Genomic DNA, 23480 nt, shown 5'->3' with positions numbered 1-23480 from the left:
AGCAGGCCAAGTCTTTAGGTGGGACTTCAGGGTGAGGAAAGGGTTATTCCTCTACCATTGCTCTGTCTTCAGCCTCTGAGGGCTCCCTAGCAGAAGAAGTGCTGAAAAACGGTGCCGGTCCCGGTCAACGTCGAACGATGACGTCGAGAGGAGCTACAGCTCTGACCTGTTAGCCGTTGACCCAGGGCTCAGGGTCCAAACAACGTTGACATTCCACGTCGAGAAAAAGATCATCGACGTCGACTTCTAGGCCGACGATGATACCACCTCGGTTGGCTACAGGAAGTCCACTCCGACGGTGATACCTCGTAGGTCGCCGTCAAGAACCTGGTTTCTCCGGCAAAGTCGCTCGACGTCGAGACTGTCCCGGCGATCGGCGTCAAGTCATCACCATCAATCACCGACACGAGGGAGTCAAAGAACCTCCTCAGGAGCTTTGTTACCATTTTCAAGACTTCAGGAGGTGCGCAAGAAGAGAAGATGTATTTACACGACAGATTCGGTTTATTCCCGCACCTATTCTCCATCTAGGCTTGTTTCTTCTCCAGAATCTCATCAGAGGTCTCAGCTGCCTTTTCCAAATGTGGAACCAAGATCTCCGACTCCGACTGCTCCTCCACTGCCTTCTCCACCTCCTTCTCCACCATCTTCGCCACAAAGACCGAGGTCTAGTTCCCACACGAGGCAGAGTTCTCGTAGTCATAGATCCTCTACTCATTCAAGTCCTCGCCATCATAGACGGAGGTCTCATTCCAGACTACCAGAGGCACTTCCTTATCAAGCACTGGCAGATATTTACCTACACTAATGGGATTCGCCTCCCCCACGGAGCTCACCAGTTGATATTTCAGCGTTTCAAGAGATTTTAGTGAGGGGTACTTCCAAGCTGAACATTCCAGTCTCCACTCCTATACCTACAACGTCCGTTATATTTGAGACTCTGCAACAAAAACAGGTGTCACGTCCTTTACTTCCTCTGGTGCCAGGACTGTGAGAACCAGCGATGGAGCTATTTTTGACCCCTCTACAGTTAAGTCAGCTCCTTCCAGGCTGCAGAAAAAATACGGCCCCCGGAGCAGGTCCCTTCTATCCTTAGGATGGACCTCACTCCGGATTCTGTTATTGTGGTGGCTGCGAAGAAGCAGCATGCCATAGCTCCAACTTCGACAGTGCCACCAGATAAAGAAAGCTGCAATATGGATTCAGTGGGGAGGAAAGTTTGGAAAACCGCAGCAACTGTCATGAAAGCAGCTAGTGCCACAGCCTTGTTGGGGAGATATGACAGGGCACTGTGGGAATCATTACAGCAGTTTGCAGACTACCTCCCTAGAGACAAGACACAAGATTTTAATGAAATACTGGCAGAGGGTTTGATGGTCTCTAATCAAATTATAAGTGAAGCAGCAGACACGTCCCTTCTTGCTGCGCATGAGTATTGCCATGGTGTGGCATTACTTCGGCATTGTTGGCTACACCTTACGTCACTCAAGCCTGAATTGCAACAACGCATTCTGAATCTCCTGTTTTCAGGTACAACTCTTTTCGACACTCACGTAGACGAGGAGATGGCCAGGATGAAAGCCGAAATGGAGACTCTAAAAGCTGTAGGCTTGGAGAGGCCTAAGGAGTAGCGCAAATCTTTCCGTCCTTTTCAACTATGCTACTCTACACAGAGGGTTCAAACCCCTTGTTGGTATCCGGGTCGCCAGGCAGGTACACAACCACCGTACCAACGTTCCTACCAGCCGTATCAGAAAAAACAAGAGGAAGGTGAGGCAAGCAGCCTGCTCAAGGAGGAAAGATGCCAGCTGTAAAACGCTGAATCCTGCCTTCCCCCTCTTCGGTTGCCCACTCCGGTGGGGGGGACGCATCAGACATTACCTGACAGATTGGCAAAAAATAAAGCAAAACAATTGGGGCTGAATATTGTTCACAATGGATACTCGCTCAGGTTCATTATCCCTCGACCGTCAATACCTCTGAAACAATCCAGGTTCCAATTACAACTGGAAGAAGACATTCTCTTACAGAAACAGGCGGTGGAACCCGTTCCTCCCCTACAATGAAGCAGGGGGCTATATTCCAGATTCTTTATGAACAAGAATGAGTTCAGACCCATTCTCGATCTAAGCACAGCCAACAAAAGGATTCGGAAAGAGAGGTTCTGAATGCTAGCATTACACCAAATCAACCCTCAGTTACATCGAGGAGATTGGTTATGCGCAATCGACCTTCAAGATGCATACTTCCACATTCCCATCATAGAGAAGCATCGCAAATTCTTGAGTTTCACAGTAGGGAACAACCACTACCAATACTGTGTGTTGCATTCGGCCTGAAGTCAGCACCCAGTACTTTCTCCAAATGCATGGCGGTGGTGGCTGTGCATCTGAAGAAGCAAAGTGTTTGTCTACCCCTATCTAGATGATTGAGTAATCAAGGCATCCATGACTCAGGGGCCTTAGCTTCATTTCAATTGGACTGCCGATCTTCTCCTGCGGTTGGGTCTTCTTATCAACCAGGCAAAATCCACTTTGGTTCCAGTGCAGTGCCTGCAATATCTGGGAATTCCATCGATACTCACACCCCAAACGTGTGTCCTTTGGAGGAAAGGCATCTATCGATCCTTCGGAAGGCTCAGGCTCTCATGGAACTGTCTTGTCCGACTGTCAGAAAGATATCCTCGCTCCTGGGTTCGATGGCATCCTGTATATTCCTCAGTCCGAATGCACGTCTCCACATGAGACTTCTGTGGGAATGCCTGGGAGATCAATGGGATCAGCGAACAGGAGACTGGGAAGACCAGATTCAAATGTCTCAACACGCCCTCCAGTTCATCAAATGGTGGTGCTATCCCATCAATCTCCTATGAGGGATCCCGTTTCACAAGGAGATGCCTGTTCGGACCATAGTCACGGATGCCTCTCTCCTGGGATAGGGAGCCCATACAGGTCAACTTCAAATACAGGGCAAATGGTCACACAATGAATCTACTTACCACATCAATGTTCTAGAGCTGTGAGCAGATCACATGGCGTTGAAAGCTTTTCATCCATCACTCAGCTCCAACTCCTTGCGTGTACAGACGGACAATACAACAACAATGTACTACCTCAACAAGCACGGAGGCTCGAGGTACAGACCTTTGTCTCGGGAGGCCCAGACGATCTGAAAGTGGCTTCTAGCCAGAGACTTGACCATAACGGCAACTCACCTCCCAGGTGTTCAAAATGCTCAGGCCGACTCTCTAAGCAGACTCCTCCAGGAAAACCACGAGTGGGTCTTAAACGATGATGTGGTCCTTGATATCTTTGAAATATGGGGTACTCTGGAGGTCAACATGTTCGCCACCGCAGAAAACTGAAAATGCCAAAACTTCACGTCAAGGTACTGCCAACCGGAAATGTTGGGGAATGCCCTATGTATCATTGGTCAGGCAGATTTCTCTACGCCTTTCCTCCAGTTACCCTTATCCTAGCAGTCCTCATCAAGCTAGCACAGTCACGGACCACAATGATTCTCATAGCCCCTGAGTGGCCACGTCCTTGGTGGTTCACAGACCTCCTTCACCGGTCTATCTGTCCACATCTCAGGGTTCCTTGCTGATCAGATCTACTAACGAAGTTCAAAGGCTAGATGGTGCACCCCAACCTCTCCTCTTTGAATGTGGCAGCATGGCTCTTGAGATAATACAATATGGACACTTGAACTTACCCCAAATTTGCATGGACTTCCACAAAGAAGCTAAGCGGCCATCCACACAGTCCGCTTATGCTCATAAATGGAAGAGATTCTGTATTTGGTGCTCATCAAAGAATGAGGATCCTACCTCTTGCCAAGAAGATGTCATCCTTTCCTATTTGCTTCATCTGGCACAATCTGGCCTTCAATTTACATTTGGCAGCCCTTACTGCCTACAGGAAATGCCCTTCACAAGCTTCTTTTTTCAGAATTCCTGTCATTAAAGATTTCCTGAAGGGTTTGAAGTAGGTTTTTCCTCCCATTAAGAGTCTTTCTCCTCCCTGGGAGATTAATGTGGTACTTTCTCGTCTTATGCAAGTACCTTTTGAGCCCATACATAAACCTTCTCTCTTCAGCATCTCTCTTGGAAGATGGCTTTCCTTGTGGCGGTTACTTTCGCCTGCAGGGTTAGCGAAATCCAGACACTATGCTGCAAAGAGCCATACACAGTTTTACACGCATCTAAAGTAGTTATGAGGACTCATCCGAAGTTCCTCCCTATGGTGGTTTCAGATTTTCATGTGAACCAGACTATCTCCATGCCTACTTTTTTCCAGCATACATCTACTCCAGCGGAGAGATCTCTTCATTCCCTCGATGTGAGACGGTTTTAAAATTCTATTTAGATCAAACTAAGGATCTATGGAGATCTGACCGGTTATTTGTAAACTATGGTTCCCTCTGTACTGTTCTGGCAACTTCTTAGTCCATTTCTAGATGAATTGTTTACAGCATCCTTCTCTGTTAACAAAAAGAAAATAAATCCTTAGCTAGTAAGCCTAAAGCTCACTCGACTAGAGGGAAAGCAGCTACTGCAGCCTTGCTTTGCAATTTTTCAATTACAGAGATTTGCAAGGCTGCTACCTGGAAATCAGTTCATACTTTCACTAAACACTACTGCCTGGATTCAGATGCTCAAGTAGGGCAGGCTTCCCTCCAGAACCAGTTTGCTTAAATCTACATATCTCTTTCTCTGTCTCTTCCATCGCATTTTACAGGGATGGGCTTGCTAAGCTATTCAAATGCTAATGAATATACAATGAAATCCCCTACGAGAGAAGGAACGGTTTCTTACCTGTAACTCCTGTGATCTCATAGGGGTATTTCCATGATAAGTCCTAAGCAACCCTCCCTCCTCCCCGGTGAAATAGACACAGGGATCCATAACACAGAGCATGCATTCTCTTCTCATCGCCCTCAAAAAGAACTGAAGTAACAGCCACTAGCTGTGCATGATGGGATACTGGTGGTCTCTGGGATCTTAAAGGCACAGCATCTATTTTCAGAGACATATAATGGCAGCCTATGGGGCTATTCTGTCCTTTCCTTTCATCTCTTTATCAAAAAAGGGGTTTTGTGAAGGAGATTGTTTTTAATACTACAAAAACTACACATTTTGTATACTGGCTACCTTTTTTCAATTCTTTGAGGATATGGCCAGTGTAGCCTATGTATCTGAAAGAGACAATTAGTTATAGATTCCATACCTTTAGAATTACCCCCAGGTGTCAGACTGGATCTGGATAATTTTTTTGTTAGCAGTACCCCTGCGCGTCGAAAGGTGGCGTCGGTCAGCTCCGTGTTTGTCGTTGGCGTTGTTTTCGCTGGAATGACGTCTCGATAGCTACATAGACGATGCCCTCGCACGCTGACGTCAGTTCTTTCATTTTCCGCACCAGCCAGCGCAGATCCGGAGAGAGCGGTACCTCCAGTCACTTTTTGACTGACTTTTTTGTGACTTTTGTCAACATTGTTTTTTGAGTCTGTCGACTCCTGGTGCACGCAGGTCTGTCCAGTCGTCCTCGGCCCGACTTCAAGGATTGCGACACTTGCAAGCTGATGTCGGTTACGGACCCGCACCGTGTGTGCCTGGAGCACAACCATGATCCCAATTCGTGCTTCGACTGCCGGATCATGAATCCGAAGTCTTTGCGGGAGCGGTCCCAAAAACTTCTCGAGGCTCGGGAGTCCGCTCTGCGCCGTTTGAGGTCCCGGTCGTGTGGGAGGTCGAGGGACCGGCTGCGAAGTCACCACCACTCGTCATCGAAGTCTTCACACTTCTCAGGTAAGTTGAAGCACAAGAAGTCGAAGAAGCATCGTCACTCTTCGACTTCTCCCCTTCTGTCGACTGAGGCGATGAGGGATGCGGACGGTGCCCGTCCTGTGTCTCCGCGTGCGCAGCCTGATGGGTCGACTCTGAGTTTCCCTTCTTTTCCGGGAGCCGGAGCGAATCCTGCCCAGCTTCTGAGTTTCTACGAAGTGATGCATGCCATCTTTGGGCAGCCCGACTCCACTGGTGCGCCTTCGGGCCCCGCGGACTCGGCTGGGGGCCCTGGGCCTTCAACGCCAGCGGCTTTGGCCTCAACACCACAGGGTCTCCTTGGATCCAGGCCTGGATCCGGATCGGTGCCTGTCACCCTTGACACACCTCTCCCAGCACCAAGTCCACCGGAACCACGTCCGCACCCGACGCCGGTTGTGCCCCCAGCCGGCGTCGACCCCGGCCTCCACCCTGACTTGGACAAGGAGCCAGACAGACGTCGATTAACGCCGGATACGGCGCCGAGCAGCACTTTTGTACCTCTGTTCTACGCTGGTATTCCCAACAGGCCAGATTGGCAACCAGAGGACAGTGATGTGGACTGGGAGGGATCTGTAGACCCTTTAGCTGACCAGTTGGAAGAACTGGACTGGAGAGAGACAGTGGTCTAGATACCTCCCCAAACCTTGGCATGCTGTCTCCTCCTACCGTGGTTACGGAGGAGAGTGCGTCATACGCAGTGGTGTTGCGTAGGGTGGCCAAGGCCCTCAACCTCGAGCTACCTACGGTGGTGGTCAGGCCGAATCTTCTGACGGAGGTGCTTCAACCAGCAGCGGCCTCTTCGGAGCCTCTTCTGCCTTTAAATGAAGCCCTTACTGACATCCTTTTGGGCACCTGGTCCAGGGCTCCTGTGGATAAGATGACTGCCCACCGCCGGGCTCCGGGCGACCCCTCTTTCCTCCCCCAACACCCCACCCCTGAGAGGTTGGTGGTCTCAGCTTGGTACATCAAAGGCGCATTCCCTAACACACCACCTGATAGGGAATCCAAAAAGCTGGACCATCTTAGGAAGAAGATGTTTTCTTCCTCCCGCTTGGCACTGCGGTCAGTGAACAATGCATGTCTGTTGGGCCGTTACACTCACTCTGTGTGGGATACTGTAGCGCAGGTGCTGCCACAGTGCCCGAAGGAGGCCCGGGCTGTGCTCTCCTGTTCAGTCACCGAGGGAAGAGAGACAGCCAAGTTTACCATAAGATGTGGACTGGACACTGCCGACTCGCTAAGAAGGACGATTTCAACGTCAGTAGCCTTTCGACGCTATGCCAGGCTTAGGTTGACTTGTTTTGACGGGGATGTCCAGGCCACCTTGCTGAACATGCCTTTTGATGGCTGTCGCCTGTCCGGTGACAAAGCAGACAGCGCGCTAGAGTGCTTCAATGACTCCCGGGCTACGGCCAAGTCCTTGGGCCTCACCACACGCCCTGCGCAGTCTGCTTTTCGCCCCTTTCGTGCCCTGCCACGTTCTACCCAGAGCCACAGGCCGGCGCAAGCTGTCCAGCCCCTGCGCAGCCAGACCGTCGTGGGTCTGGGGGCCAGCTAGTGGGCCAGTCCACCTGAGCCCCTTCTGCAGCAGCCTCCAAACCCTCCTAGTCCGACCTTGCAGGGCCACCAATCACTAGTGGGCGTCAGGATTCGCCATCACCTCCCCCACTGGCGCACCATCACTTCGGACAGGTGGGTTTTGCAGATAGTCCGAAGGGGCTACTCCCTCCCCTTTGAGACTACCCCTCCATCCATGCCACCTTAGTACCATCGCATGTCGGAGGATCATTTGGCCCTTCTCCAACAGGAAGTTACGTCTCTCTTGGCCAAGAGAGCTATCGAGTGAGTTCCTGCCCCAGAACAAGGTCATGGTTGCTACTTTATGGTGCCCAAGAAGGACAACGCCTGCATCCTATCTTGGATCTCAGGAATGTCAACCGCTTCCTCCGTAAGGAGAAGTTCAAAATATTGACGCTAGCTCAGGTCCTGTCTACCCTGGAGACTGGATGGTAGCGTTGGACTTGCAGGGCGCTTACTTTCACATCCCAGTCCTGCCGGCCCACCGGCGTTACCTGCGGTTCACGGTAGGCCACGAGCACTTTCAGTTTACCGTGCTCCCCTTTGGCCTTACCAGCGCCCCTTGGGTGTTCACGAAAGTGATGGCGGTGGTCGCAGCTCATCTGCGTAGATCAGGGGTTCCAGTATTCCCCTATCTCGACGATAGGCTTGCGTAGGGTTTAAGTGCAATACACTTTTCTCTATGAATGTTTGGAAATCATACAGTGACTCAAATTGGAAATAAAATCCCTGATGAAGTTCCCTATGGGGAATGAAATGCGTTGGCTGGACAATTTTATAACAGATGAACTCTTTAAAGTCAAAATAAAAAAAGTTATTTTTCGACAACTACTTGCCTTTTGGACTCTCAGCTGTGCACCCCCATCTATTCAAATAATCTGTCCGATGGTGTTCAGATCTCGAAGGGCACTTCACGACAATTGCAGTGGTGGCTAACGAACTAGGATTGGGACAATGGCAGATCCCTCGCACTTCCCCAACTGGAGTTCACAATGGCGACGGATGCATCACTTCTGGATTGGGGCGGCCACATGGGAGTGTCGGAGATCAGAGGCTTCTGGCCTCCGGCGGAGTCCGGGCTCCGCATCAACCTTCTGGAGCTCCGGGCGATTCGTCTTGCGCTAAAAGCATTCGTTCTTTCCACATTGGTCAATGTGAGAAGTTGGCCTGATGTATGATGTCACTAGTTCTAGTGTACACCTTATATCAGTCCAAACAACCCTTATGGTGATTGGTTGTAAAGTCAACCTTATAGACCAGCTATCCTAGTGGTAGCATGGACAAGAGCAGTCTTAGGCTAAACTCTGAATGGCATGTGAAGCCAGCTGTTATACCATATATAATCCCTTGAATACCAAATGAAAGGACACCACAACAGATATATATATATAAAATAAAGTGTATTTATTCTAGTCAAACCCTCAGCACTCTTTATGAGATTCAAGGTAAGTACAACACAGTCTTATTCAAGCATACATTAAGTCACGCAGGTAAGTAATAGAGTTAGGCCCTAGGGGCCACGCAAACCATATACTAAGTAAGTGGTATAAGGACCACTGTCACGGAAATAGAATAGGCCTAGGCCTAGGGAATCGCTGGGGCTACACTATACTACCCAAGGTTAGGAAGTGGGAGGCCCACGGGATTCAGGTGCAGAGTGGAAACACTCACGCGTAATGCGTATAATCGATAGAAATAGTACAGTTCAGAAATAAGCAGTTTTAGGACACTTCTGGTATAGCTAGAAAATCGAGACTCGGAAACTAGACCCTAGGATAGTTAATACCCTTGTGAGCACCGGAGTGCCCAAGTTACCTAGCCCACGGGCTGCGGGTGCATAGGTGTGAACTTGCGTCGGGTTTCGTCGTGGACTTCTATGGATGCCTGAAGGAAAGTTGCTGACAGGCAGTCAGTGAAGAGTGTCCGGTGGATCCCAAGGCCGGGATCAAGAAGGAAGGATACCTGCAAGCAGAAGGGACAGAGTCTGGGTCACTAGCCAGTGACCACGTGGAACCAGGAAGGAACCAGGCGATGTCGGGAGATTGCAGGTGAAGAGGTGAAGCTTGTCGCAGCAGCCACGGGTACCAGGAGACGTCGAGGACGACCAGGACCAGGAGGCGAGCTGTCCCACGAAGGCTCGTGCTGTTGGCGGCGTCGAAGAAGAACTAGGACTCACCAAGCCTTGGCAAGCGGAACCCACGAAGAATGGAGGACTTGCTTCTGGTGCAGACCAGGAAGGTCTGGGGTACTTCTCTTTTGCAGAGGAGCCGGAGCCAGTCTGGAGGAGCCAAACCAGCAGTGGAAAATCGAAGGTGTGTCGTCGCAAAGGTTACTAGCCAACGGGCAAGCAACCGGACAGACGCGGCAAGCAGGAAAATGCAGAAGGGCCCCACGCAGGACTCGTGGAGTGTGGGGGGCTGATCTTCGGTGCAGATGGTGCTTGGGGTTGGGGCTTCTCAATCCCCGGTGCACAACTTCGAGGGTGCCTCAGAAGCTGCGCTGGAAGATACTCACCACTTTTCCCAGGTAGCCGGTCCCACGTCTCTCATCGCCTCCACGGATCTCAGCTCGGCTGTGGATGTGGATCAGGGTCGGAGAAGTCTGTAAGTCAAGGCTCTGGTCGGGCTCTGCAGTCGGTTCCTCGTAGAACTTCAGCAAAGCAAAGGGTAAGTCTCTTGATGGTGCCTGTTCGCACAGGGTGACCACTCCTTGGCCACAAGGGAGATTCTTCAGTCTTCTTCTTTCGTCGAATGTCGAAGGTCCAGAGTTTCTGTTCAAGTTGCAGGTTCAGGATAATCTACTCTAGCAGGGCCCAACTAGCTACTAATATACTGGGCTAGTGGGCTGGGCTACCTGCAAGGTCCCTCCTATGGGTGGGACCAGGAAGGGGAGTGGCTACACCCCCTTTCCTTTGTCCAGTTTCGCGCCAGAGCTGGGGCTGGAGTGCCCCAGCACCGGTTTGAACTGGACTATGCATGGGACACCTTGTGTGCCCCAGGCATGTCTCATTCCTTTCAGCCCTCCCTGCACCAATACACAAAAGTCTGTATGGGGAGGTGCTAGCACCTCCCCAAGCAGGAAACCTATTGTCCAGGCCTCCCTGGCTGGGAGGGCTCCCAGCAGCACGAGGTCAGACTCGTGTCTGTGGCAGCAGCATCCATTTTGTGATGCTGAGGCTTTGGTGAGAGTTAAACAGCAAAGTAGGATTTTAACATGTCTCTCCCTCTAGAAGGGGGGAATAATATCCTCATCACCAGAAATGGTATGGGGGTATTATTCCAAAATGTTAGACACCTTACACGACATGTTTTGATAAAGCCAAACCATAGTTACCATAACCGTTTAAGATTATAAGGTACTTTAAGAGTATATGGTAGGCTATATCATAGAACAGCTATAAGGACATGGTTCCAAAAGCTGCAGACAGGCTCAGCTCATGCTAGAGCACAATCTCACATGTTACCAAGCACTCTGCCTCCAGGATTGTTAAGGCCTGCCATAGGAGTGGCTGATAGGTACACACACATGTGTCTATATATAAGGTAGGTATAGGAATACTACACCTAAGCAAGGGGTGATTACACGACCTTGCCCCAGCTGAGTGATCAGCCAGTTGTGTCTGATTGGAAGGCCAGACCAGGGGTGGCATAATACATGCTGCAGCCCCTGGGAGGCCTAGGGTACACCTATGCCCTGGGTACCTAGGGTACACTGTACAGGGTCCAATAAGGTGATCCTTACCAATTGGGTATGTACCTAGGGTACATGGAGTTTTAAAGAGAGAGCAGACAGCCTGAGACCCTGAATGGCAGGATCTCAGGCCAACTAAGTCGAAAAACCAGCTAGACACTAGGCAAAAAGTTTGGGGGTAACCATAGTCAGATATCCACCTTCCTACACAAACCCCCCCCCCCCCCCCCCCCAAACGAAAGGAAATAAGGCTGTCCTTGACAAGGTAAGCCTCTATTGCCCAAGTGGCCATATAAGGAAGAACCAGCACTGGCATGGTTACCCCCTGTCTCATGGTCCACTAAGCAATCCCTCACCCTGAAGGTATCATAGGGTCTCCACCATAGGGAATCTCTACCTTTGGTGTGTCTTTGCAAAGTAAAAGGCTGGTGTTGAGATGGAGTACTGAAGTGAGTGTCCTCAAAGTTAGGCCTCAGCTTCCGCCAATCATCCTCCACCATGGATGCCTTTCTTTATTTCTTCTGAGTTGCACTGTGCTCTCAGGGTCAGCCTCTGGCTACCTAAAGTTGGAGGCTGGGTCCCTTTTGTGGGCTTACTGGAGGGACAGGTCAAGTTTGGGGCCCTAAGGTCCCCTGTTTGCCTGTGCCCAACAGAATCCCTCTGGGGGAGGTCCCTAACTACCTGTAAAGGAGATCCCACAGGAATGTTTTTACCCATCACCTGGCTAGGGCTACTAGCCAGGCAATCCTCATTCTTTTGATGGGGGGGGGGTTCTTGTGGACAGAGGCCCTCTTGGGGTCCACTGGCCTCCCTGACCTCTGCAGCCCTGGGCTGACTGAGGCAGGGTAGAGAGAGGCAGGCTACCTGCACCAGACTGGGTCCCACCTTGGAAGGGGCCACTGACATCAGAGGCTCTGCCAGGCCAGGCCTGGCTACCTCTGGGGCAGTTCCTTCACAAGGGGGGAGGTCAGATCCCTGAGGAGGCTGACCCTTTCCTAATGTCTGGGGAGAGGGAGACTTTTCTTCCTCCCCACTACTCTCGGTTTGTGTGGAGTGATCCATAGTTTCAGGCTTCACTACACCTATGTCAGTCTGAGTATGGACTGAGACCATTACAGTCGTGCCAACCTTTTCAGGGAGGCACTCAGTTTGGGTTTGAGCTGTGACTGTCACAGCTCTGCCAATCTCTACAGGGAAGTCTGTCTTTGCCTGGGCTGTGGCTACCACTGCCTTTCCAACCTTATCAGGGAGAAAATCTACTTGGACAGGGGTTGTGGCTGGCACAACCCCACTACCCTTTTGTGAAAGGCCTACCATTTTATTTAGAATGGGTGTCTTGTTCAACTCCAGCCCAAGCTGAGAGTTCTAAGTCATTCCCCAGTAAGCAGTCTACAGGCAAGGTTGGGGGCACTGCCACCCTTTTAGGGCCAGTGACACCTCCCCAGCTGAGAGATACCTCTGCCATGGGATGACTGTTCTGTTTGCCATCAATGTTAGTTACCTGGTATGAGAAACCAGGCAGAAGCTGCTCAGAGGGAACTAGCCTATGGGCCCCCATAGTGATGCTAGCTCCAGTGTCTCTGTAGGCCTCAGCTTTTCTACCATTGATGTAGGGCTCCTGTCTGTACCTACCCAAAGTGTTGGGACAGGCAGTGAAGTTGGCAAACCCCATGCCACCATCACAGACAAGAGTAGCTGCTGTAGGGGAATTGGCTAAGCCAGAATCCCCCTGTGTTCCCCAAGAAAACCCAACCAAATTTTTGGAGGCGCTCCCACCACCTGGGGGATTACTGCTGACAGTAATAGGTGGTGTGACAGGAGTAATTGGAGGAACAGTTTTGTTTTTAGCCTTTGGGCAACTGCTGGCAGTTTTACAATGCCCTGAAATTTTACATTCATGGCAATAAAGCTTTTTAACTGTGGTAGAGGAGGGAGCTTGGGACCCACCACCCTGTGTGGAGTTTTGGGGCCCTGAGGAAGATTTCTCTTTTGTTTTATCCCCACCCTTCTCTTGAGGCTTGGTGGTATCTTTCTTTTGGTCACCACCCTGATTTTTAGGCCTAATCCTGGTCCTGACCCATTTATCTGCCCTCTTTCCCAATTCTTGGGGAGAGGTCAAATCTGAGTCTACCAGGTGTTGATGGAGAAGCTGGTTCTGACAATTACTAAGGATCTGCTCCCTCATAATCAAGTTGTACAATCCTGTATAGTCCTGAACCTTGCTGTCAGTTAACCAACCCTCCAAAGCCTTAGTGGCACAATCCACAAAATCAGACCAGTCCTGTGTCTGTGTCTTCTGGGTGTCTCTGAACAACAACCTATATTGCTCAGTGGTTAAGCCAAACCCATCTATCAGAGCACTCTTCAGGACTTTGTGATTGTTAGCATCCTCCTCACTGACTGTGAGGAGCTGGTCTCTATCTTTGTCAGAAAAGGAGAGCCACAAGATAGCTGCCCACTGACTCTGGGGTACCTGCTGTACTTTGCAGGACCTCTCCAAAGCAGTCATCCACTTGTGGATGTCATCCCCATTCTGATATGGGGGGACTATCTTGCTTAGGTTTCTATGGTCATAAGACCTATCCCTATGTCTAGGAATGTTGCTGCCACCAGTGGGTTCTGACCCACACAATTTTTGCTCTCTGGCCAGAGCAAGCTTCTCTTTGGCAAGGGCAAGTTCTTCCTTTTCAATCCTCAGATTGGCTTCCCTCATTCTGGCCTGATGCTCTCTCCTCTGGGGGGGAAGTCATCCCCCTGTGGGAGGAAGCATTGGAGCTTCTTGAGTGATAGGAGTGGAGGGAGTCCCCTGAGGGAGATCTACCCCTCCTATCTCTCCTTTTAAGATTACTTGGGGGCCTGTAAGGGAAGCTCCCATGCAAGCTCCCATGCAAGCTTAAGTTAGCCTGACTAAGTCTTCTGACTGGGGTCTTGCTATCTCTCTCTTCCTCTGAGGTCTCTTCTAACTCATCTGTATCAGTTAAGTCAGGGGTCTCTTCTGTGGAGGGGAGGCCCTTATCTACAGCTATGGCACCATACTTGGCAGCTCTTTCAGCATCATAGGCCTCCAGAAGCTCCACTAGCTGTCTAAGGGTAGGGTTGGAACCCTGTTTTAATCTCCTGGAGGTACACAGTTGTCTCATCTCCTGGAAAGTGAATGCATCATATCTAGAGGGAATCTGTCCAGGATTCTCCTCTCCTGAGGGAGTATCAGTGTGATCTCCATTCAGGGACATGATTCTTGTGAGGGTGTGGTGCGTGCACCTACCTACACTAGTTGTATCTACTAAACCTCTCTAGAAGTTGTAGTCAGAGTGTGCTAGGCCCTTCAACCTATAACAACTAAGTCCAGTAGGACTTAAGTATTATAATCTATGTTATATGTACCTAAACAATATCTGTGTGATCTTTCAATTTAGTATCTCAAGATTACAATGGTATTACAACAGCAAGCTCAGATCCCAACCGCTGCTCACCAATGTGAGAAGTTGGCCTGATGTATGATGTCACTAGTTCTAGTGTACACCTTATATCAGTCCAAACAACCCTTATGGTGTTTGGTTGTAAAGTCAACCTTATAGACCAGCTATCCTAGTGGTAGCATGGACAAGAGCAGTCTTAGGCTAAACTCTGAATGGCATGTGAAGCCAGCTGTTATACCATATATAATCCCTTGAATACCAAATGAAAGGACACCACAACAGATATATATATATAAAATAAAGTGTATGTATTCTAGTCAAACCCTCAGCACTCTTTATGAGATTCAAGGTAAGTACAACACAGTCTTATTCAAGCATACATTAAGTCACGCAGGTAAGTAATAGAGTTAGGCCCTAGGGGCCACGCAAACCATATACTAAGTAAGTGGTATAAGGACCACTGTCACGGAAATAGAATAGGCCTAGGCCTAGGGAATCGCTGGGGCTACACTATACTACCCAAGGTTAGGAAGTGGGAGGCCCACGGGATTCAGGTGCAGAGTGGAAACACTCACGCGTAATGCGTATAATCGATAGAAATAGTACAGTTCAGAAATAAGCAGTTTTAGGACACTTCTGGTATAGCTAGAAAATCGAGACTCGGAAACTAGACCCTAGGATAGTTAATACCCTTGTGAGCACCGGAGTGCCCAAGTTACCTAGCCCACGGGCTGCGGGTGCATAGGTGTGAACTTGCGTCGGGTTTCGTCGTGGACTTCTATGGATGCCTGAAGGAAAGTTGCTGACAGGCAGTCAGTGAAGAGTGTCCGGTGGATCCCAAGGCCGGGATCAAGAAGGAAGGATACCTGCAAGCAGAAGGGACAGAGTCTGGGTCACTAGCCAGTGACCACGTGGAACCAGGAAGGGACCAGGCGATGTCGGGAGATTGCAGGTGAAGAGGTGAAGCTTGTCACAGCAGCCACGGGTACCAGGAGACGTCGAGGACGACCAGGACCAGGAGGCGAGCTGTCACACGAAGGCTCGTGCTGTCGGCGGAGCTGAGATCCGTGGAGGCGACGAGAGACGTGGGACCGGCTACCTGGGAAAATTAGCGAATAGCTTCCAGCACAGCTTCTGAGGCATCCTCGAAGTTGTGCTCTAGGGATTGAGAAGCCCCAACCCCGAGCACCATCTGCACCGAAGATCAGCCCTCCACACTCCACAAGTTCTGCGTGGGGCCCTTCTGCATTTTCCTGCTCGACGCGTCTGTCCGGTTGCTGGCTAGTAGCCTCAGTGGCGACGAACCCTTAACTTTCCACCGCTGGTTTTGCTCCTCCGGACTGCCTCCTGCTTCCCTGTGAAAGAGAAGCACCTCAGACCTTCCTGTTCTGCACCTGAAGCGAATTTCGATTTCCGCGTGGGTTGCCTTTGCCGAGGCTTGTTGACTCCAATCGGGACGTCGACTCCGCCATCAGCAAGATCCTTCGTGGGACAGCTCGTATCCTGGTTCTGGTCATCCTCGACGCCTCCTGGTCCACGTGGCTGCAGAGACAAGCTTCAAGACATCACCTGTGTTCTGCACGACATCGCCTGGTTCCACCCGGTCACTGGCTAGTGACCCAGACTTTGTCCCCTCTGCTTGCAGGTGTTCTTCCTTCAAGATCCATCTTTGGGTCCACTGGACATCTTCCTCCTGGTCGCCTGCCAGCATCTGTTCTTTAGGCATCCATAGGATCCAGCGACTACACCCGACACATCTTCACACCTATGCACCCGTCTCCTGTGGGTGAGGTAACGCGAGTACTCCAGTGCTCCAGTGGATATTGACTATCCAAGTGTCTAAGTCTTTAGTTGCTTCCTCCTAGTTACTTCGGAAGTGTCCTTATTCTCCCTATTTCTAACTACTACATTCCTATTGACTTTAATGTAACCCGCGTGTGTGTCTCCACACTGCACACGCTCCCCGTGGGCCTCCCACTTCCTAACTATTGGTACGGTAGTGTAGCCCCAGCGATTCCCTAGGCCTACTCTCTGTTTGTGACGTGGTACTTATACCACTTTCTTAGTATATGGTTTGCTTGGCCCCCGGGCCTAACTGTATTTTCCTGTGTAACTTAACGTATGCTACTTAAGAAATTGTTTGTACTTAGACCTCTGAACTCATAAAGAGTGCTGAGGGTATATGTTAGAATAAATACATTCTACTTTTATATATACCTGGTGTGGTGTCCTTTCATTTAGTATTCAAGGGATAGCCTAAGACTGCTCTTGTCGATGCTACCACTAGGATAGCTGGTCTATAAGGTTGACTTTACAACCAATCACCATAAGGGTTGTTTGGACTGATACAGGGTGTACACTAGAACTAGTGACATCATATATCAGGCCAACTTCTCACAATCCCTGCGACAATGGCTACCTCAGACAATAGACGCCTCGATGCCTTTTGCTCTCACTGATGCTGAGCTGCAGCTGATCGGAGGGAGAAGGACTTCACCTGCTAACACTAACCGCAAGTTAATAGTAATGGCCAGTACTGTTGGTTAAATATCAGATTATTGTTACGGTTACGGAGTAAAGTAGGCCCTGTAGCTAACTTTTATACCAGGGTGATTTCTTCAACCCACTCTTTCTTCTTCTTTTATTCTGAATTACAGTTATGCACAATACTGCTTTTAGGTGGTTAAATGACATGCTATTATTTAGTTCTATATATGTGGCATTGCTGAAGGCATCGCAATAGAGTTGCGGTAACATCCGCCCCTGAGTTGGAAAGTCATGCAATGGGTTCTTTTTCAGTTGGGGGTGGGGGAGGGTGGAGAAACTTCACAATGCATAGTTGGGGGATGCATGTTGTGGGAGGTGGGTGGGGGGATTATATGTTTGTGTTTATTTTTTGCCTCGAATTTTGTTTCTAATTGTCTTTGTTGCACTCCGCATACACTTGCATACATTGAGCATGATGCTTCACCCCACGCGACAATAAGGACACTACAAGTCCCTACATACTACATGTGTAATCGGACCCGCTACACTTACTGCCAATACTCGCAGATCACTATGAAGCCATTCTAGCTAATGGGCACTAACCTGCGGCTCCTGACGTGGAATGTCAGAGGCCTTAACGATCAGCGTAAAACCAGGAAGGTGATGTCCTACCTCAAAAGGCACAATGTGGATGTGGCGATCCTCCAGGAGACGCACCTCTCAGTGTTGGACCTCTCACGACTTAGAAGCAGAGTACGGGGCATGTTTCACGCAGCAGGATTCACCTCACAAGCTCGAGGGGTACTGACATGGATCAATCTTGCGTCCAAACTCACACTTGAAGAATAACACACAGACATGAATGGTCGGTATGTGGTATCTAGATGCAGAGGGCAGAGTATAGACTATCTACTGATTAATGTGTATGGTCCTAACTTCGATTGCCCGCAATTTTACTCTGACCTCCTGAGGAATAGCTAGACTGTTCCCTGATGCACCACAGATCGGGGGGGGGGGGGGGGGGGACTTTAATTGTACGATACACCCTGACTTCGATCGCTCTGGAGGTCCATCCAGACGCCGATCGCAAGCAGCAGAAGTCATATTAGACACACTAACAGAGCTAAACATGTTCGATGGGTGGCGTTATCGCTCACCGCTACCTGGAGGTTTTTCACACTACTTGCACACCAGAATAAATTATTGGTTTCTAGCACGGACACTACAGAATTCTCTTAAAGACTGTGAGGTGCTGCCCCGCACTTACTCAGATCACTCTCCGGTGCTTCTGATCTTGACTGCTCCAATCAAAAGGCCACCCCCGTTTACATGGCGGTTTCCCCCCTATGCACTATTGGATGAACTATTTCGAGTAGAGATGCTGGAGGCTATGGAAACCTTCTTTGAGACAAATATAGGATCTGTCCCGCACTTCACCACAGTTTGGGAAACGTTCAAGGTATATGTAAGGGGAGTGGCGATATCCAAGCAATATGGCGTGCTCAAATTGATTAGAGATCGACTGAAGCGCTTAGAACAAACATTAGCGGATCTGGAGAGAGCGACACAGTCCAATGATGATCTCACACTGCACAACACGCTAAAAGCTACACTAGAAGAATACCACACTGAGGTGGATAGGGACGTGAAACTCCTGGGTAAATATGCCATAGCCAGAGTGTATGGAGAGGGAGAGCGTCCAGGTGCCACCCTAGCTAATCTTACAAGAGCTCATAGAGCTACCACACATCCCATAGAATTGTCAACGGATGACGGAATGACGCTAGCAGACCCGGAAAAGGTAGCGGATTGTTTCAGAGAATATTACACGACCCTCTATCAAACTAGATTCAATGTTGCACAATCTGAAATCCTAGAATATTTGGAATATATCAAATTACCATGGCTATTAGATGGTCATAGAGAATATCTGATGAGTCCACTAGAGACGTGGGAAATTAAAGCGGCTATTTCTGCGATGCGAGCAGGTAGTGCACCAGGGCAGGATGGACTCACGGTGGGGTTCTATAAAGCGTTTCAGGATCTCCTGGCACCGCATCTGTTATCTTTGTTTGAAGAAAAGGCTGAAGAGGGCATGATGCCCCCCACAATGAGAGAGGTGCTTCTAGTAGTTATATTGAAACCAGGTAAACCTCCAAATTATTGCTTGTCCTATCGTCTGCTCTCTATACTGAATGTTGACAGCAACATTTTTGCCAAGGTCCTAGCAAATAGGCTGGCCCCATTTATGCCAACTGTGGTGGGAATAGAACAATCGGGCTTTACCCCAGAACGCACTCTTACATACAATCTCCGCACAGTATTCGGCGCTATACGACGTGGTCGCGCGACGAATTACGTTTCTGCGGGCGCGAACTGTCGCGAGACAGCGCAAATGGCTACCAACAATCCAACATCTCGTGGAGAACGCGACCGGATCGGGAAAATTTGTCGGCGAACGCGGGGATTCAGGTAAGGCGATCGCGCGCACGCGAGAATGTATTATTTTACAGCGCGAGCAAGCAAAAATTTTCCAGTAAAATGCGGATTGTGGAAATTTTGACATTTTCGCGCTCTCCGCGGAACGCGAAAAAGTCAAATTATCGCAATTTCCGCGAGCGGAACAGAATTTTAGCCCAGGCCTACACACTACCCCAGAAAAAGAAGCAGCAGCGATATTTGCAGATGCTGAAAAAGCATTTGATTCAGTGGAATCGAAGTTCATGATGCTGACCCTGGACTGTATGGAGCATTTACATACACTTAATTAGCACACTTTACAGAATCCCAGCAGCTAGAATGAAGGTGGGCGAGGTGGTCACGACCCCGCTGGAAATATCAAGAGGCACCAGGCAGGGTTGCCCCCAGTCATCGTTATTGTATGCATTAGTAGCTGAACCACTGACGTGTGCCCTGCGAGAGTACCATAATCATAGGGGGATACGGTTTCCAAATTACAATCTTATTGTTTCCGCATACGCTGATGACACTCTTCTGTATATCAGAGACCCAGCCACCAATGTATCTCCTGTGCTAGGTGAAATAGTACGCTTTGGCGAACTATCGGGCCTTAATATAAACTGGTTTGAAATCGGTAATATTCCCTCTGACTCCAGTAACTATCCCAAAGGAATTGGATTTCCCGCTGCAGTGGTCTGATAACCCGGTACGGTATTTGGGGATACAAATGCACACAGATCCAGATCTTGTGTTCCGAGAGAACTATGGTCGCGCGGTAGCTAAGATAGAGGACGACATCACGCGCTGGATCAGTCTTCCCCTACTAGGAAGAATATCATTAATGAAAACGGTTGTTCTCCCCCGCTTTCTCTTTTTATTTATTAACATACCTATGTTCTTACCAGCCCAATTCTTCAAACATATCCGCTCATTGCTCATTAAATTGGCATGGGCCGGTAAACAACCCTGTGCCTCCTGGGAACTGATGGTCTTACCTTATTCAATGGGCGGATTGGGATCACCAGATCGCGATCTATATTATCGGGTGGCACAAGCCTCACATGCCTATTTCTGGCTGCACCAGCAGACTACCCCTCCGCACCTGCACATAGAGCACATAACGCAAGCACCAGAGCATTTAGCCACCGCTCTCCACCACCCGCATAACAGAACTACCACTACTCTGGATTCAATAAATGCAACAGTATTATACTCCCCTCATGCGCCCATTGCCTGGTGTGAATGGTTACCGACGTTAACTTCACTGGAGATGGTAGCAGCACTGCACATTTTGGGGCTGAACACGATAGGTGACTTTTTCAGAGAGGGCCGGGGAAGTGAGGGGACTAACTTACTAGAGAGGGAACCGAGGTCCACGCTTTTAAATACGTTCCATTACTTCAGGGCCCGGGGTGCGCTAAGACGGATGCTGGGCGATGAAATGCTGGACCCCCCGGTGGTGCGTTCTTTTACTGCAATGATTCAAGCAACATCTCCTAAACGACTAGTAACAAGCATATACTCCCAGATGCAGGAACTATATAGAGATCGTCATAATAAAGCCCGACTAGACTGGCAAATGGACTTAGAACTGACCATAGATGACGGCATGTGGAAATACTGCTGCGAGGCTACTAAACGTATCTCGTTTAATGGGCGACATAGACTTATCCAGTTCAAATTTTTGAACCGCATTTATTACACACCAAAACGCCTCCAGAAATATGGGCTACGCGCCACGACTATCTGCGATCGTTGCGGAGCTCCAGTGGCCGACTTCCCACACCTAGCATGGCTCTACCCGCAAATTGCTAGATACGGGACACAAATCTTTGCTGAAATCCAGGCGATAACGCAGGTAGAACTTAGCCCAGACCCGCTACTAGCACTACTAGGCTACTCTAAGAACGAGTTTTGGCAATGCACTGGTCCAGAGGCCCCCCTCCCACGCTGAAACAACGGTCTAGAGATATGCTATATTGCAACACGCAGGCAGAAACATACAGTGAGCTCCTCCCCCCCGGGAATCGACCGAAGAACTTTTGGAGCCTATATGCTACTTACACTGCAACTAAAAACATGGAACAAATCATACCACCTCCAAAGGCGGAGGAAGATCCGCTGCCGTTACAGACATAGCTAATGTATCGAGAGATGAGTTATGTGCTATTACGATAACAGCCCAAGGCAAATAGAATGCTAAACCTATGACTTGGGTGTTCCCTGTGGGGTATATGCATTGAGTTACAAACTCCTGCAGGATCTGATTGCTGGTTGTGATCTGACAATGTGGAGGAGCATCATTTGAACTATGATCGAACGGAATCATTATGACAGAATGACTTATCATATATGTAATACGTTGCAAAGTGGAAGCTGAGTCCCTTTTCTTTAATTTTTTTTATTTATTTCTTTTGCATTTTGAATTCCATTATTTTATTATTGTTATTTATATGATTTGTTTGTGTTGTATTATTGAAATGGGAAAAATAAAATAATTAAAAAAAGAACTGACTTCAGAGCGTGAGGGCGGTGTCTAAGTAGCTACCGCAACGTTATCAACGGCGAACGCCACCTTTCGACACTCGGGGGTACTGCTGACGAAAAAATTCTCTGGATCCAGTCTGACAGCTGGGGGTAATTCTAAAGGTAAGGAATCTATAACTAATCTATGTCTCTAACAGATATATTGTTACCCAAGGTAAGTAACTTGTTCATTTAGGCTGCATTATTGTCTTTCTATCTCTTAAGTGTCTTTGCAGGCCTTCCTGAAGAAAGGTGTAAAATATCTACTTAAGAAGATATATCTTAAGAAGTGCTCTGGTGTCCCCGCACGTAGGCGGGACTATTCAAGTGCTTATGACTTATCTTGAAAATACCCCTACGAGAGATCAGGAGTTACAGGTAAGAAACCATTCCTTTCTCAGAAAGGAGTAGGCTTGAGTCCCTTAGAGCTACTCTGGATACCCTGTGAGGGGTCCCTTAAGTGTGGTAAGAGTGATTTTGAGAGAGACCCTTCAAAGAGCCCAAGCAAGATGTTGTGGACTATGTTTTAGGCCTTTGCTCTAGAATGGCTGAATTCATGAAAATGGCAAAGAAGAAGCTGATGGCCAGCTGGGAGCTTGTTTAACACGGGTATAACTTGAAGTCTTCAGTGGTGGAATAGCAGCCAGGATAGTTGGTGTGGTTTTTAGAGCATTTAGCTCCTGGAGCACTTCAGGACAAGTGGACTGGACCTTATCCTATCCTATAAAAATAGGCAAAAATTACCGATCTGGTAGACTTGGGAATACTCACCAGGTTATCCCACAGGCTAAAACTATACCATGACGTAGCAGACATTACACTGCTCATGTGACAGATGTAGGGAGGAAGAGAAGAGTGAGCCTCTCTGTGACCTGCTGCCATGAAATGTCAAAATGGTACATTGAAATGAGTAGTTCTCTCCTCCACCTTAACCGACCAGCAACAGAGGGGCTGCTATCAGCTGCTGAAGCAGTTTGCTGGACTGTTCTCATTTATCCATGGTCTGACAACTTGGTGCACCATGATGTGGACATAGGTGACAGCTTGTCTGTCATTAGTAGGATTTACAGACTGTCAGACCAGATCAAAGCTAGCATTACAGCTGAGGTTGCCAAGATGCTAAAGGTGGGGGTGATAGAGCCTTCTAGAGAGACTCGAGTAGTCCTTGGGCCAGCCTAGTGGTACTGCTGGTCCTACTGGTTCTGGTGCCCATTCCCAAAAGAGGGAAACCTGAGATGAGATTCTGTTCGGACTGTGGAGGTCTAAATGCAGTCACCAAGATATATGCCCCCACCATACCCGAGCTGTTGAGCTCATTTATAAAATGGGGGCTGCAAAGTATTTGACTTGAGGTTATTTCCAAATACCCCTCACCCAGGAGCCAAGGAAAAGTCTGCTTTTTCCACACCTGAAGGCTACTTTCAATTCAAAGTGATACCCTTTGGGTTGAAAAATGCCCTTGCCACTGTCTAGAGGTTGGTGAATAGAGTAGTTTC

The sequence above is a fragment of the Triturus cristatus genome, chromosome 10, assembly GCF_964204655.1.
Source record: "Triturus cristatus chromosome 10, aTriCri1.1, whole genome shotgun sequence".
NCBI lineage: Eukaryota > Metazoa > Chordata > Amphibia > Caudata > Salamandridae > Triturus > Triturus cristatus.
The sequence above is the reverse complement of the archived record's forward strand: the minus strand, read 5'-3'. Positions refer to the sequence as shown.